Here is a 16,230-nt window from a genome sequence, read left to right on the forward strand (position 1 = left end):
TTGAGTCTCGTACAGATTCCCGTATGGAGGACATAGTGATAGACATTCCTGGGGTTGTGAAGCAGCTGAATGGGTTGAAAATAAATAAATCGCCAGGTTCTGATGGGATTCCAATTCGGTTTCACAGAGAGTACTCTACTGCATCGGCTCCTTACTTAGCTTGCTTGCATTTATCGCGAATCTCTTGCCCAACGTAAAGTCCTGAGCGACTGGAAAAAAGCGCAGTTGACGCCTGTATATAAGGAGGGCAGAAGAATGGATCCTCAAAATTACAGACCGATATCCTTAACATCGGTTTGTTGCAGGATTCTCGAACATATTCTCAGTTCGAATATAATGAATTTCCTTGAGACAGAGAAGTTGCTGTCCATGCATCAGCACGGCTTTAGAAAGCATCGCTCCTGCGAAACGCAACTCGCTATTTTTTCACGTGATATCTTGCGAACCATGGATGAAGGGTATCAGACGGATGCCATATTCCTTGACTTCCAGAAAGCGTTTGACTCGGTGCCCCACTGCAGACTCCTAACTATGGTACGAGCATATGGGATTGGTTCCCAAATATGTGAGTGGCTCGAAGACTTCTTAAGTAATAGAACCCAGTACGTTGTCCTCGATGGTGAGTGTTCATCGGAGGTGAGGGTATCATCTGGAGTGCCGCAGGGAAGTGTGGTAGGTCCGCTGTTGTTTTCTATCTACATAAATGATCTTTTGGATAGGGTCGATGGCAATGTGCGGCTGTTTGCTGATGATGCTGTGGTGTAGGGGAAGGTGTCGTTGAGTGACTGTAGGAGGATACAAGATGATTTGGACTGGAGTTGTGATTGGTGTAAAGAATGGCAGCTAACTCTAAATATAGATAAATGTAAATTAATGCACATGAATAGGAGAAAGAATCCCGTAATGTTTGAATTCTCCATTAGCAGTGCAGCGCTTGACACCGTCACGTCGATTAAATATTTGGGCGTAACATTGCAGAGCGATATGAAGTGGGACAAGCATGTAATGGCAGTTGTGGGGAAGGCGGATAGTCGTCTTCGGTTCATTGGTAGAATTTTGGAAAGATGTGGTTCATCTGTAAAGGAGACCGTTTATAAAACACTAATACGACCTATTCTTGAGCACTGCTCGAGCGTTGGGATCCCTATCAGGTCGGATGTAAGTAGGCTGTTTAGGTTTTTTTATTGGTAACGCCGCCGCCACGTAGCGCTCTGTATGAAAATCACTGGCTGTGCCGTGTGCAGTCTGTGGCTGGTTGGCATTGTTGTAATACTCGCCATTGTAGTGTTGGGCAGCGGCAGCTGGATACTAACAGCACGTAGCGTTGCGCAGTTGGACGTGAGCCGCCAGCAGTGGTGGACTTGGGGAGAGAGATGGCAGAGTTTTGAAATTTGTAAGAATTGGTGTCATGAACTGCTATATATATTATGACTAGTGAGGTAAATACATTGTTTGTTCTCTATTAAAATCTTTCATTTGCTAACTATGCCTATCAGTAGTTAGTGCCTTCAGTAGTTTGAATCTTTTATTTAGCTGGCAGTAGTGGCGCTAACTGTATTGCAGTAGCTTGAGCAACGAAGATTTTTGTGAGGTAAGTGATTTGTGAAACGTATAGGTTAATGATAGTCAGGGCCATTCTTTCGTAGGGATTTTTGGAAGTCAGATTGCGTTGCGCTAAAGATATTGTGTGTCAGTTTAAGCACATTCGTGTATAATTGTTCAAAGAGGACGTTTCACATAGACCAGTCGTGTACAATTTTTATAAGGGGACGTTTCATATGTCGACCCTTAGCCGAGGATACCTCACTGGAATCTTCTGATTTTTTCCTTGTAGTTTGTGTAATTAGTGTAGCTTTTGTTTATTGCTAGCGCGTAATCATAGAGAGAATTTCCTTTGTAGTTGCAGTCTTTCATTGTTGTACAGTAAAATATTTGTGGCATGCATGTAGTTTTGCACGAAGTATTCCGCAGCTGCGCTTGCAATTAACTAGATATTATTTTCAGTGCTATGTTAATGTGTTCTCTTATTTTTGTTCTTCAAATTGTGTTTTTCTGTGTTGTCGTGTGAAAAATTGTGACAATAATGGCGTGTGAAAAACGTAATACTAGGCTCCAAAGTAAACTGAGAAATGACAGTGAAGACAAAAGCAGTGTTTTAGCGCCACCATGTAATGAATTAACTAATGTTCAAAGTAGTAATTTGGTAATTGTGTGTAGGGAAATGGAGCGGGTTGCAAATAATGGTGTAGGCAGTGAAACAATTAGTGAACAGGGAAGCGTTATCGATCGATCGGTCGGCAACAGCTCGCCTCAGGATTCCGAAATGACAGGACACAATCTTGCAAATACTGTAGATTCAGATTTTGCGTCCTCACCGTTTTCTCAAATAAATCAAGACACATTTTCTGCTTTTCAAAATGCGAATATTGCCGGTTCAAATGCACTGCCGAAAAGCACTGAGGAACATGTTTCAGACACCAGTGCACTGTTTTTACAGTTAATGCAACAAATGGGACAAAAGCTTCAAAAGTTAGACACAATGGAACAAAATCAGAGACAAACACAGCAAAAGTTAGACACAATGGAACAAAATCAGAGACAAACAGGGCAAAAGTTAGACGCAATGGAGCAAAAGCTTCAAAAGTTAGACTCAGTGGAACATACGCTTGAACAAGCACGTGAAGATTTAACTACTGAATTACATAAAATCGAATCGAAATTTCAAAAAGTCTGTAATGACGTAAAAACACAAATTTGTGAGTATTTCCAACCTATTTTTTCGCGGCATGTAAATGCATTACAGAATCACGAAGCAGCCATAAAAGAACTGCAAACAATTGTTCATGAAAATCATGAGACCTTGCAAGCTAAAATTGACTCAGTTGCATCTACCGATTCGGTTACGCAACTTGCAAAAACTCAAGAAAACTTAAAGGACACAGTAGATATTCTGAAAATTGGTTCAGAAAGACACATGGAGGACATTAGTTCATTATCAGAGAAAGTAGTTGAACTTTCGGATCAGCTAAATAATTTATCTACGAAGGTAGATGATAATTTGAATGACACAAAACCGGTAGGCTTTAATGACACAGAAGAGTGCGAACAAATTAGGAAATTCAAACAAAGTCTGAATCAAATTAGTACGCAACACCAAAGAGAAATCCGGGAAGTACAAGATCAGCTGACACAGGTAATACAACAATTACGTATTTCAGAGGACACTCGCGCTCCAATACGGGAAGAGGGACATAGAAATACGGAACAGCCACAAAATAATAACAGAGGGCACTTCGGAAATTATGAAAGAAATTGGCAAGGTACACCGAATTCTGAGATGGAACCGCCGACACGACGTAACAATGACCGATATGCTACCCGCCTGTTCATTACTACACGTAAATTCAAAACATTTAAGAATTCTGGCAACGACATTCATCCACAAGCGTGGCTCCATCAATTCTCTCATTGTTTTCCTTCAAACTGGTCACTAGAGCACAGATTAGAATTTATGTGTGGCTACTTAGAGAATGAACCAGCTGTGAGAATGCGATCGGTCATTCACGATTGTCACAGTGAAGGAGAATTTTACCATGCCTTCCTCTCAGCATATTGGTCCCAAGCCACACAAGACCGAGTAAAACATAGCATCATGATGATGAAACACTTTGAACAATCTGAATTTTTCAGTCTTGTGAAATATTTTGAAGACATGTTACATAAGAATAAATATCTTTCAAACCCATACAGCCCCACAGAACTCATCCACATTTGCTTAATGAAATTGCCTGAACATTTACGACATATTATTTTAGCAGGACGATGCAAAGACGACATTGAAGCTTTTCAGGGACTGTTACAAGAACTGGAAATTGACACTGACAATCGCGGAACGCGAAAGCAGGAACACAACAATTACAGGTCACATCCGTCGCAATTCTGCGATGAAAGAAATAATAACTGGACACGACAAGGCTATTCTCACAGCACAAATCGTGACCAAAACAGACACCACCCGTATGACAACCGTTGGCAGAGTAGTAATAATTACAGGGAAAGATCACCTCTCCGCAGTAGTGACTATCACAGAGACAATCAGAGAAACAGACAATATGGGAACCAAAATAATTATTATCAAGGGAGACAGAATAACTTAAGACGCAACGGTCCACCGCGCAGTGATAATTCAGGGAGAAATTCTTCACCACTTAACCGACAAGAAAGAAACTACAGGAACTACCGACATGACGACAGACGATATAATCATAACGACAGACCGGAATTTCATCAGAACTGGCGCGATTCAAACAGGGCGGGGCCCTCTCGGCAAGGTGAATTTGTAGAAGTTAGGTCTCCTAATCCCAATAACGACACACGCCAACAAAGAGATAGCAGACAATGACTCGCACCGCAGGCAGCCACGTGCGCCGGCTGGCTCAGAGAAAAATAACATAGGCGCTAACCTTGAGAAAAACTCCAGTATTCTTTACCGACGTTTACCGCTTAATAATTGCGTTCAAGTTGAAACTCTTCGTACTAGGAAGAGTAAAGGTTTACACCACATTTCACATGTAAAACCATTTATTGAAAGATAATCTGCTTTTTAACTTTGTCTTTGCCATAAAGCTGTTCACATCACGTCACTAGTATACTTTGTCACACTAAGAATCTGTTAACATGCAACAATATTTTAAAGTTAACTATCCAGTCTAGAACTTAGAGAACTTATTTAGACAGTATTTACGAGTGCATTGTTATAGTGAACAGATGTCACAGTGTTATTGTGTGTGTACATACTTGCTTGTTAGTTGCACGATTACGTAACGACTATAGGGCTTACATACTTAGAACATTTACCAGTACTGAATGTATCACAAGGCCGCCAAAAATTTTTGGACACTGTTATATTTACAGGATTTTGTTTCTACATATTTGTAACGCAAATTCTTGACCTGTGAATTTTTTTTATATGAGACTGTCACTGTAGCGGAAACTACTGTCGTAAATTTTTCAGTAAGAAAGGTAAGTGGCCACCTGCACGTAATGCGTCGTGGGCACCCAGCTGTGCGACAGTTGCCTGGGAAAAAAGCCATTAGTGTGTGCCTTTCAGAGGCACAGGTAAAAAAAAAGGGGGGGTCATTATCCTCGCTATTGACATTCCTTTGTAGAAAGCATCGCAAAAACGACACGCTCATTACTTGGAAAGATATTTTCTTACATCTGCATACTTGACAATGACAAACGTCTTTCTACGAGAGTTGAGAGAATTTGTACTAACTTATGAAATGTCACATGACTGTTGAATGATATTTTTATGCTTTGCCTTTCATAGTTGCTTGTTTCATTTGATATATGTTTTCCAGCTGTGTTACAGCATTGGTTTTATAAAATAAAATTAAATGGATCCGCTAATGTGAAAACTTTCTGTCAACAGATCTATTAAATAATTATTTTATGACCCACATTCTTCGAAAAAGGAGCTCTTGGAATGGAAAGAGCAATAAGGAGCGACTAATAACAGTAACTGTATATATAATTTTCTTTTCAAGTACTTGGTAATTTTTATGGTAGAATAAGTTGTGGTGCACCACTTTAATTACATAGACATTAAGATGTGAATCGACATCTCCCTTTTCTGCATTGTTCTCTTTACTGTAATATCTTTTCTGCTTGAGCTTTGTCATGTTTAGTTATAAGCTGTTGCATTTGCTTCTACTGTGTGCCAGGCATAGTGCTACTGAATTTCACTTTGTATTACTCTGTTAAGCCAGTTTTATTACGGATTTATTTTTCTTGTTTGCTGCGCATTGCCTTATATTAGTTGTAATATTGCTGCCTTTTTTTTCCAATTTCCACTTTTTTTATCATTGCTGTTTGTGTTAAATTGTTTTGTGCTGCTGCATTGCCTCGTCCCTTAGTTTAGCATCTGAGCTCAGTAGATTTAAGTTAGCTTAAGAGGGGGTAGACTATATAAGAAACTAACTATGATGAATTGGAAGAAAAGCATTGAGAAGCTTTAAGAAAATGGTTTGGCCAAAAAAAGTAGTGTACAGTGGAGAAAAACTATTTTGAAAGAGGATGTGAACAGAATACAGAAAGCAGGTTTAGATAGGACTTTTTGGGAATAATGATGAATTAAGGGAGATCTCTATGCAAAATACTACAGTAAAACAAACCCTGTCCTTTCCTTTCATATTATCCCTCTATGTTTTTATGTACCCTTGTGTATTTGTCTTTTTCCTGTCTTTATGTGTTTAGCTAATAAGATTTATGTTGTAGAATTTTTCAAATACTATGTTATTTTCTTTGTAAATATGTTCAGACATTATTTATTGTGTTTTGTTTTAATGCTCATGTGTGAAGTTAATGTTTCAAAAGTTATTCTGATCTTTTATGTATGTACTTATGTCGTAATTTTTGTAACACTGATGTATTTGCTATTTCGATTCCTTTGTAAAGCCTGTACTACTGCAAATGTTATCTGTTTTATTATGTTCTTTAATGATATATTTTGTGCCTTTGTTATTGTATTCTCATGTTATAAAATTGTAATTGACACCAGTTCATCAAATTAAGTAACTTGTAAATTACATTTCACTGCACACATTTCTGTTGGTCATAGTATATGCACAATATGTGAGAAGTAGGGACTGATAGTGTTTGCAAGTGTGTTAATAATTCAGTAAGGGACTGGATAACAGCATTGCTGGTTCTAAGGACATTTCAAAAACAATTTTTGTGAGTGCACAAGTGGTGGTTATGGACTTGCTATATTATCCACAAGACTCTTCAATGGTGATTGTGCGCCTGCACAATGGCTGCTGGCCATCTCTACAAGGACTACAGTGGGTCTACACCTTTGATGATCCACCAATACCATTATTTCTACAAGGACTGCAGTGGGTCTGCACCTCTGGTGGCCCACCAATAGTAATATCTACCAGGACTACAGTGGGTCTGCTCTGTGATGACCTACCTACCGATAGTCTTCAATGTCGACTGACTCTGCTGTGGGTTTGCTCTGTTGTGGCCCATTACCTGTCTACATGTCAAGAGTCAGCACTGTCTTTCGTTGGAAGGACAACACTACTTCTTCAAGACTGCATCGAAATCCACTACTTCCGTGTGCATTTTCTTTTACTACTCAGACTTTGAGAAAAACACTGCAATTTTACTTTGATGAATGATCAGGACTGTCTTTATGGACTGTGAGAGAATTTTAGCTTCTGACCAACATTGTATCAATAAGTGTGTGCATTTGATATCTTTGTTATAGTAATTATGAAAAATTTTATCAAATCATTATTGGCCACTGCCCAAAACAATTTGTAAAAATTTTTTGTGGGGAGCATGGGGGCTATGTAAGTAGGCTGTTTAGGTTTTTTTATTGGTAACGTCGCCTCCACGTAGCGCTCTGTATGAAAATCACTGGCTGTGCCGTGTGCAGTCTGTGGCTGGTTGGCATTGTTGTAATACTCGCCATTGTAGTGTTGGGCAGCGGCAGCTGGATGCTAACAGCGCGTAGCGTTGCGCAGTTGGAGGTGAGCCGCCAGCAGTGGTGGACGTGGGGAGAGAGATGGCGGAGTTTTGAAATTTGTAAGAATTGGTGTCATGAACTGCTATATATATTATGACTAGTGAGGTAAATACATTGTTTGCTCTCTATTAAAATCTTTCATTTGCTAACTATGCCTATCAGTAGTTAGTGCCTTCAGTAGTTTGAATCTTTTATTTAGCTGGCAGTAGTGGCGCTAGCTGTATTGCAGTAGCTTGAGCAACGAAGATTTTTGTGAGGTAAGTGATTTGTGAAACGTATAGGTTAATGATAGTCAGGGCCATTCTTTCGTAGGGATTTTTGGAAGTCAGATTGCGTTGTGCTAAAGATATTGTGTGTCAGTTTAAGCACATTCGTGTATAATTGTTCAAAGAGGACGTTTCACATAGACCAGTCGTGTACAATTTTTCTAAGGGGCGTTTCACGGATTGAGGGAGGACATAGAAGCAATTCAGAGGCCGGATGCTAGATTGGTTACTGGTAAGTTAGATCATCACGTGAGTGTTACGGAAATGCTTCAGGAACTCGGGTGGGAGTCTCTGGAGGAAAGGAGGCGTTCTTTTCGTGAATCGCTACTGAGGAAATTTAGAGAACCAGCATTTGAGGCTGACTGTAGTACAATTTTACTGCCGCCAACTTATATTTCACTGAAAGACCACAAAGATAAAATAAGAGAGATTAGGGCTCGTACAGAGGCATATAGGCAGTCATTTTTCCCTCGTGGAGCAGGGAGAGAAGATGCTAGTTTTGGTACGAGGTACCCTCCGCCATGCACCGTATGGTGGATTGCGGATAATGTATATAGATGTAGATGTAGATATCCATTGCGCATTACGACGGACTTGGGAATTCCAGCAAAACAATGCACCTCCCCACACGTCCAGAATTGTTACAGAGAGGTTCCAGAAGCATTCTTCGGACTTTAAACACTTCCGCTGACCACCAAGCTCCCCAGGCATGAACATTATTGAGCATATCTGGGATGCCTTGCAACGTGCTGCTCAGAAGAGAGCTCTTACGGAGTTATGGACAGGCCTGCAGGATTCATGGTGCCAGTTTCTTACAGCACTACCTCAGACAGTCGAGTCCATGACACGTCGTGTTGCGGCACTTCTGCGTACTTGCGGGGGCTGTACACAATATTAGGCAGGTGTCCCAGTTTCTTTGGCTCTTCAGTGTATAAAAGAAAAATAAACTACATTGCAATGTTACGAAAAGTGTGAAAATATTGGAATGACAGAAAGAAAGTGTGTGGTGTTGTTACTGCAGTGCTGCTTTATCTTTCAGATTCCGATAACTATTGCTCATGTTTTGCAACTGAGAATCAGTTGCCTAAGGCAAGTAACAGGTATTATTATCTACCAGATAAGTGGGAAAGCGTGTTTTCAGTGAAAAGATCAAACGCATTCCTTTGTGGGCCAGCTGTCGCGAACACTATGTAGGACAGAATAACTACAAACGTCGCTTTTTCGTTAAACACAGAGCGTGTCATTTCTGTAGTGGTTTATTTGAAAGCATTTGAATCCGGGTATATGGGTGTCAAAGCTAGTTCATGAAGAACGAGTATCATAAGAAACGCCATTTCCTCTTTAGCGTATATTGTCGCCACCAGAAGTCAAAATAGTTTCTTTACAGAAAATAGTAAGCGACATTTGCTGTTAATTGCATACCTTATAATAGTATCACAACAGGACTGAAAGTACGTTGTTTTAGACAGACTGCAACATTGCAAGAGAAAACACGAAGTTTTCTACATGTAAAGGCTGCATATACTAGCTAGTCCTACGCCACTACACGTGTCTTTTCATGACACATTGAATGAAGTTCCATAGTAAATCCATATATGCATTCATGCCGCTGTAAAGTAAAATGTTGCAAGTATTGTCCACGCACCGAAACACTCACATCTTTGCTTACTACCAGCTTGTGCTGATATCCTGAACCGTTTGTCGTTTATTAGGAATATGCACTTTACGCTTAAGTATAGTCTGTCGAAGGGAATTATTCAGCATACAGAAAACTAAAAATAACCCTCGGTGAAATTAAAAGCAAGGGCGGTAACATTAAGAAGGCAATGGGAATTCCACTATTAAATGCAGACGAGAGAGCGAATAGGTGCCAGGAGTACTCTGAAGGCTTCTATGATAGGGATGACTTGCCTGATGACATGATAGAAGATACAGAAATCAATAGGGAATCGGACTTTAAAACGGCTTTGGAAGACTTCAAATCAGGTTAGGCAGAAGGGACAGATAACATTCCATCGGAATTTATAAAATCATTGGGGGAAGTGGCAACGTAACGACCAGTCGTGTTGTGTGCAGAATGTATGAGACTGCCGATATACCATCAGACTTACAGAAAAAACATCATCCACAAAGTTCCGAAGACTGCAGGAACCAAGAAGTGAGAGAATTATTGCACAGTCAACTTAATTGCTGAGGCATCCGAGTTGGCTGGTAAGGATGATATACAGGACAATGGACAAGAAAACGACGATATGTTAGATGCCGATCAGTTTGGCTTTAGGAAAAGTAAAGGCACCAGAGAGGCAGCTCTGACGGCATGTTTGATAATGGAAGCAAGACTGGAGAAAAATAAAGACACGTTAAGACACGTTCCACGGTTTGACGGCCTGGAGAACACGTTCAACAATGTCAAATGGTGCAAGATGTTCGAAATTCTGAGAAAAACAGTGATAAGTTATAGAAAAAGGCGGATGACGTTCAGTAAGTACAACAACCAAGAGGGAACAATTAGAACAGAGGACCAAGTACAAAGTGCTCAGATTAAATGGTTCAAATGGCTCTAAGCACTATGGGACTTAGCATCCGAGGTCATCAGTCCCTTAGAACTACTTAAAACTAACAAACCTAACAAACCTAAGGACATCACACACATCCATGCCCGAGGCAGGATTCGAACCTGCGACCGTAGCAGCAGCTTGGTTCTGAACTGAAGCGCCTAGAACCGCTCGGTCATAGCGGCCGGCGTGTGCTCAGAACAAAGAGTGTGTAAGACAGAGGTGTATTTCGGCTCTACTCTTCAATCTACGTATCGCAGGAACAATGGCGGAGATAAAACAAACGTTCAAGAATTGGATTAAAATTCAAGTTGAAAGGATACCAATGATAACATTTGCTGGTGACATTGCTATCCTCAGTGAAAGTGAAGAAGAATTACAGGACGTGGTAAACATAATGAATAATCTAATGAGTACAGAATACGGACAGAATAAATCGAAGAAAGACGAAAGCAATGAGAAGTAGTAGAAGTGAAAAGTAGCAGAAATGAGAACTGCGAGAAACTTAACATCAAGATTGATGGTCACGAAGGAGTTGCTACCTAGGCAGCGAAACAATCCACGATGGACGGAACAAGGAGGATGTAGAAATCGGACTAGCATGGGCGTAATATCAAATTAGGCCTTAATTTGAGAAAGAAATATATGAGAATGTACGTATGGAGCACAGAATTGTATGAACTGTGGGAAAACCGGAACGGGAGAGAATCGAAGCACCTGCGATGTGATGCTACAGAAAAACGTTGAAAATTAGGTGGACTTATAAGATAAGAAATGATGAGGTACTCCGCAAAATCAGCGAGGAAAGGAATGCTTGGAAAACACTGATAAGAAAAAGCGCCAGGATGATAATAAGATATATGGTTTACACATCACGAAATGACCTCCATAATACCAGAGGTAGCTATAGAGGATAAACACTGCAAAGGAAGACAGAGATTGCAATACATCCAGCAAATAAATGAGAGCGTCGGGCGTAAGAGCTACCCCGAAATGAAAAGACTGGCACAGGAGGAGAATTAGCGGCGGGCCGCATCAAACTAGTCGGAAGACTGATGACTAAAAAAAAAAAAGGCTTCAGTTATGACATCAGCAACAGGCCAAACTTTGTAACTAGTCAAGAGTCGTGCAAGGGAGTCGCTTCCGAAATCCTGCCGCTGCGTACTGCTGTACTACTCGGATATCTTTCTGCATCACACCAGGCTGCCGTAGCGGCGGACTGGGTTTCCCTATGCCGCGGCTCAACACAGCGCTCCCGTAGCATGACGGTCCGGGCTCCTGGCACAACATAGTAGGCCGAGTGACTATACCCACTCAGGCATCAGTAGCGATTCATTTGCGACTTGTTCTCGGAGCTCCGATTCTCGCCGACGCCGTGACAGTTCCACACCAGCTAACAGCCCAGTATGCGGCCAAGCATCTTCAACCTCACCAAGATTGAAGCAGCCACCGGTCTAAGAGCCGCCAACTAGACTTGATGTTTCCGGGTCTCGATCCGGTGCCTTCGGATGGAGGCCACTTGCAGTGTGTCATCGTGTAACACTCGGGGTGCGCCTGAGTTTGGCGCAGGGCGTCTGCAGGCCTGGAGAGCTGTTGGCAGTCCAGTGCATGCTTCACCACGCACGAGCATTTCGCTATGGGAGCACCCAGCTGCACCTGCCCACACACTAGCTGGCGTGGCGCTAAGTGTGCCTCTGGTGTGTTGTGCTGGGGAAGCACTCCTCTGACTTGATGACCAAACCCACTGCCTGGGTGCTGAGATCGATCTCTTCAATGAAAGTCATGCTGAATAAAGAATTTTGATTCTGAATAAGCTTGCTTGACACTGCAGTCTCTGTGGTATTTGCAGTGCGCAACTCACAGTTCCCACAAACGCGCTATTCTGAGGCCGCAGCAATCTTCATGGCTAGTATTGATGCCTATGTTGTCTGCCAGTCTGCCGCGTATTACATTTTGGTATGACACCGCTACACTGTGATGACAGAAGTGACTTTTATGGCCCTATACGTTTGCACGTCATCCGTGCAGAACAACGTGTTTCTACCACCATGCAGCAATAGCATTTGGCAGGGCATCGTACTATGGCTGCGCGGGATTAGCCGAGCGGTCTACGGCGCTGCAGTCATGGTGTGTGCGGCTGGTCCCGGCGGAGGTTCGAGTCCTACCTCGGGCATGGGTGTGTGTTTGTTCTTAGGATAATTTAGGTTAAGTAGTGTGTAAGCTTAGGGACTGATGACCTTAGAAGTTAAGTCCCATAAGATTTCACACACATTTGAACATACACTCCTGGAAATTGAAATAAGAACACCGTGAATTCATTGTCCCAGGAAGGGGAAACTTTATTGACACATTCCTGGGGTCAGATACATCACATGATCACACTGACAGAAACACAGGCACATAGACACAGGCAACAGAGCATGCACAATGTCGGCACTAGTACAGTGTACATCCACCTTTCGCAGCAATGCAGGCTGCTATTCTCCCATGGAGACGATCGTAGAGATGCTGGATGTAGTCCTGTGGAACGGCTTGCCATGCCATTTCCACCCGGCGCCTCAGTTGGACCAGCGTTCGTGCTGGACGTGCAGACCGCGTGAGACGACGCTTCATCCAGTCCCAAACATGCTCAATGGGGGACAGATCCGGAGATCTTGCTGGCCAGGGTAGTTGACTTACACCTTCTAGAGCACGTTGGGTGGCACGGGATACATGCGGACGTGCATTGTCCTGTTGGAACAGCAAGTTCCCTTGCCGGTCTAGGAATGGTAGAACGATGGGTTCGATGACGGTTTGGATGTACCGTGCACTATTCAGTGTCCCCTCGACGATCACCAGAGGTGTACGGCCAGTGTAGGAGATCGCTCCCCACACCATGATGCCGGGTGTTGGCCCTGTGTGCCTCGGTCGTATGCAGTCCTGATTGTGGCGCTCACCTGCACGGCGCCAAACACGCATACGACCATCATTGGCACCAAGGCAGAAGCGACTCTTATCGCTGAAGACGACACGTCTCCATTCGTCCCTCCATTCACGCCTGTCGCGACACCACTGGAGGCGGGCTGCACGATGTTGGGGCGTGAGCGGAAGACGGCCTAACGGTGTGCGGGACCGTAGCCCAGCTTCATGGAGACGGTTGCGAATGGTCCTCGCCGATACCCCAGGAGCAACAGTGTCCCTAATTTGCTGGCAAGTGGCGGAGCGGTCCCCTACGGCACTGCGTAGGATCCTACGGTCTTGGTGTGCATCCGTGCGTCGCTGCGGTCCGGTCCCAGGTCGACGGGCACGTGCACCTTCCGCCGACCACTGGCGACAACATCGATGTACTGTGGAGACCTCACGCCCCACGTGTTGAGCAATTCGGCGGTACGTCCACCCGGCCTCCCGCATGCCCACTATACGCCCTCGCTCAAAGTCCGTCAACTGCACATACGGTTCACGTCCACGCTGTCGTGGCATGCTACCAGTGTTAATGACTGCGATGGAGCTCCGTATGCCACGGCAAACTGGCTGACACTGACGGCGGTGGTGCACAAATGCTGCGCAGCTAGCTCCATTCGACGGCCAACACCGCGGTTCCTGGTGTGTCCGCTGTGCCGTGCGTATGATCATTGCTTGTACAGCCCTCTCGCAGTGTCCGGAGCAAGTATGGTGGGTCTGACACACCGGTGTCAATGTGTTCTTTTTTCCATTTCTAGGAGTGTATTTCGTACCATGGTCGTGAAGATTATCCATAGAGTGGGATAACGTATATTAAGATATCTCAGCGTTTTCCGGCGAGACTGATTAATGGGTGCTTTCGGGATGTTGATTCCATTTGGATACACAATATTTCGACGACAGACTCAGTCGCCTTTTTTGGAGTGCTGCGATCTGTGCTGCTATGCATACCCACTGCTTGGACTAGTACCAGAGTGGAGCACTGATGTTATCGCCCGTCGTTTATAGTCTAATTGGACTCGCAGCGCCCACTACGCCCTATGAAGCTCGATTATTTTTCAGAGCCCACGTTCTTTTCCCTGGACTCGCATTCTGGAGGACGACAGTTTAATCCCGTCTCTTGCCATCCTGATTTAGGTTTTCCGTGATTTCCCTAAATCGTTTCAGGCAAATGCCGGGATGGTTCCTTTGAAAGGGCACGGCCGATTTCCTTCCCAATCCTTCCCTAACCCGAGCTTGCGCTCCGTCTCTAATGACCTCGTTGTCGACGGGACGTTAAACACTAACCACCACCAGCACCACTTATCCCCTGAGAGCAACATTCTCGCAGCGTTTTCGTGTTCTGTAGGATAAGAAAGCCAATGACAATATGCTGATCGATCTCAAGCTCTGTTTAAATTCAAACCCTCGTCCCACATCCGACATCTTTGGCCATAGACTGGGCATTTTCACCACGATACTGGTCTGGTATTTCATTTTATGATAATGTTCTGTGCTGCGGTCTGTAAAATGATTCACTTAGTTGTGCATGTGGAGAGGTCTCATTGTAATTGATCGAGACAGAAGATAAAACATTATTGAGTTTCCCTATAGGAATAACGCGATACTGTATTCATGGACAGCAAAGGATTGATTTGGTCCGTTAACATTCCTACATCCAATACTTTTGTTGTGCTGATAAACGTCCCTCATTGGGTGGGTTTAGTTACTATTGCATTAGAAGTGCACAAATTGTCTGCATGAATCTTAACGCCGACGGGTGTGGTGGTACCGAGTCATTGACAGTATGTGATATTATTGTTCTCATCTCGCTATAGTATTTCTGACTTTGACATCATTGCCTAACTTCGTTGGTCTGATATGGCAGATGCTCTTGTGCTGTTTGTTGCCCTAAGGACCTAGACATTTGTAAAGGGTTGCTGCTCGCACCCGGCGAGTTTGATTATATACCGTATGTTATACTATGTATGTAAGTGTTTATCTAAAAGTATTAGTAGTGTATGAATGTTTAACTGATCACGAACACCGTCGCGTGATTACTGTGATGAGTGAAATCGAAAACGAGGAATTCCTTGTTGCTTTTATAGTAATTATCTTGTAACTTTGGCTATCAGTTGTACGCCTTTTGATCCCCATGTGTTAATTATTGTTCTTTTCAGGTTGTGTAAAGAAATGTTTGACTTATGAAGTTTTGGACGGACACTGGAGGCGCAGTAAATGTATGGCTTTGAAATGATGCCATGTCAGCTGACACTGGCTGGGGAGCCACGACTGTTACCAGTACCGGGCCCATGGCCGGCTGGGGCCACTTTGTTGTCTTCACCCAGTTTCGGTCATAGGAAACTACCCTACTTGGGCGAGAGCCTTGCATCTTACTGTAGTTTAAACCGTTGCCATTGCATTTGATTGTACCATAAGTTTACTTACTTTCAAGGCGTGTAAATGGTCTCTTAAAATTTTGTTGTTTAATACCTTTGGATTACTTGTTAAGGTTGTATAAATGATTAGCCTTTGATCTGATACAGAAAAGGATGTCTCTACCAGCGAGCCACAAGAATTTAGAAATTTTGCGTGGATGTAGTGTCTCGTTACTTTGTTATTGTGAAAGTTTTTTTTTAATTTTATGGTTTTAAATTCGCCTGACTGGAAATGATCGTAACTGTGAAAGATTTTAATTCCATGCTTTTTAAATTCGTCCGATTGGATACAAAAATTTGGAAAAATGTATTTAATGTTTAGTTTTAATGAATGTTGGAAAGGCCGCGAGGGAGTAGCCGAGCGGTCTACGTCGCTGCAGTTATGGTGTGTGTGGCTGGTCCCGGAGGAGGTTCGAGTCGTCCCTCGGGCATGGGTGTGTGTTTGTTCTTAGGATAATTTAGGTTAAGTAGTGTGTAAGCTTAGGGGCTGATGACCTTAGCTGTTAAGTCCCATA

At 43.0% G+C, this 16,230-nt stretch overlaps 1 protein-coding gene across 1 annotated transcript in view; it reads right to left on the reverse strand.

Moving 5' to 3' along the window:
- Positions 1-16,230, reverse strand: part of LOC126275742 (G-protein coupled receptor Mth2-like) — a 178,491-nt gene that overhangs the window by 56,566 nt on the left and 105,695 nt on the right. The window lies entirely within an intron of this gene.

The sequence above is a fragment of the Schistocerca gregaria genome, chromosome 1 (genome assembly GCF_023897955.1).
Source record: "Schistocerca gregaria isolate iqSchGreg1 chromosome 1, iqSchGreg1.2, whole genome shotgun sequence".
Taxonomy (NCBI): Eukaryota; Metazoa; Arthropoda; class Insecta; order Orthoptera; family Acrididae; genus Schistocerca; species Schistocerca gregaria.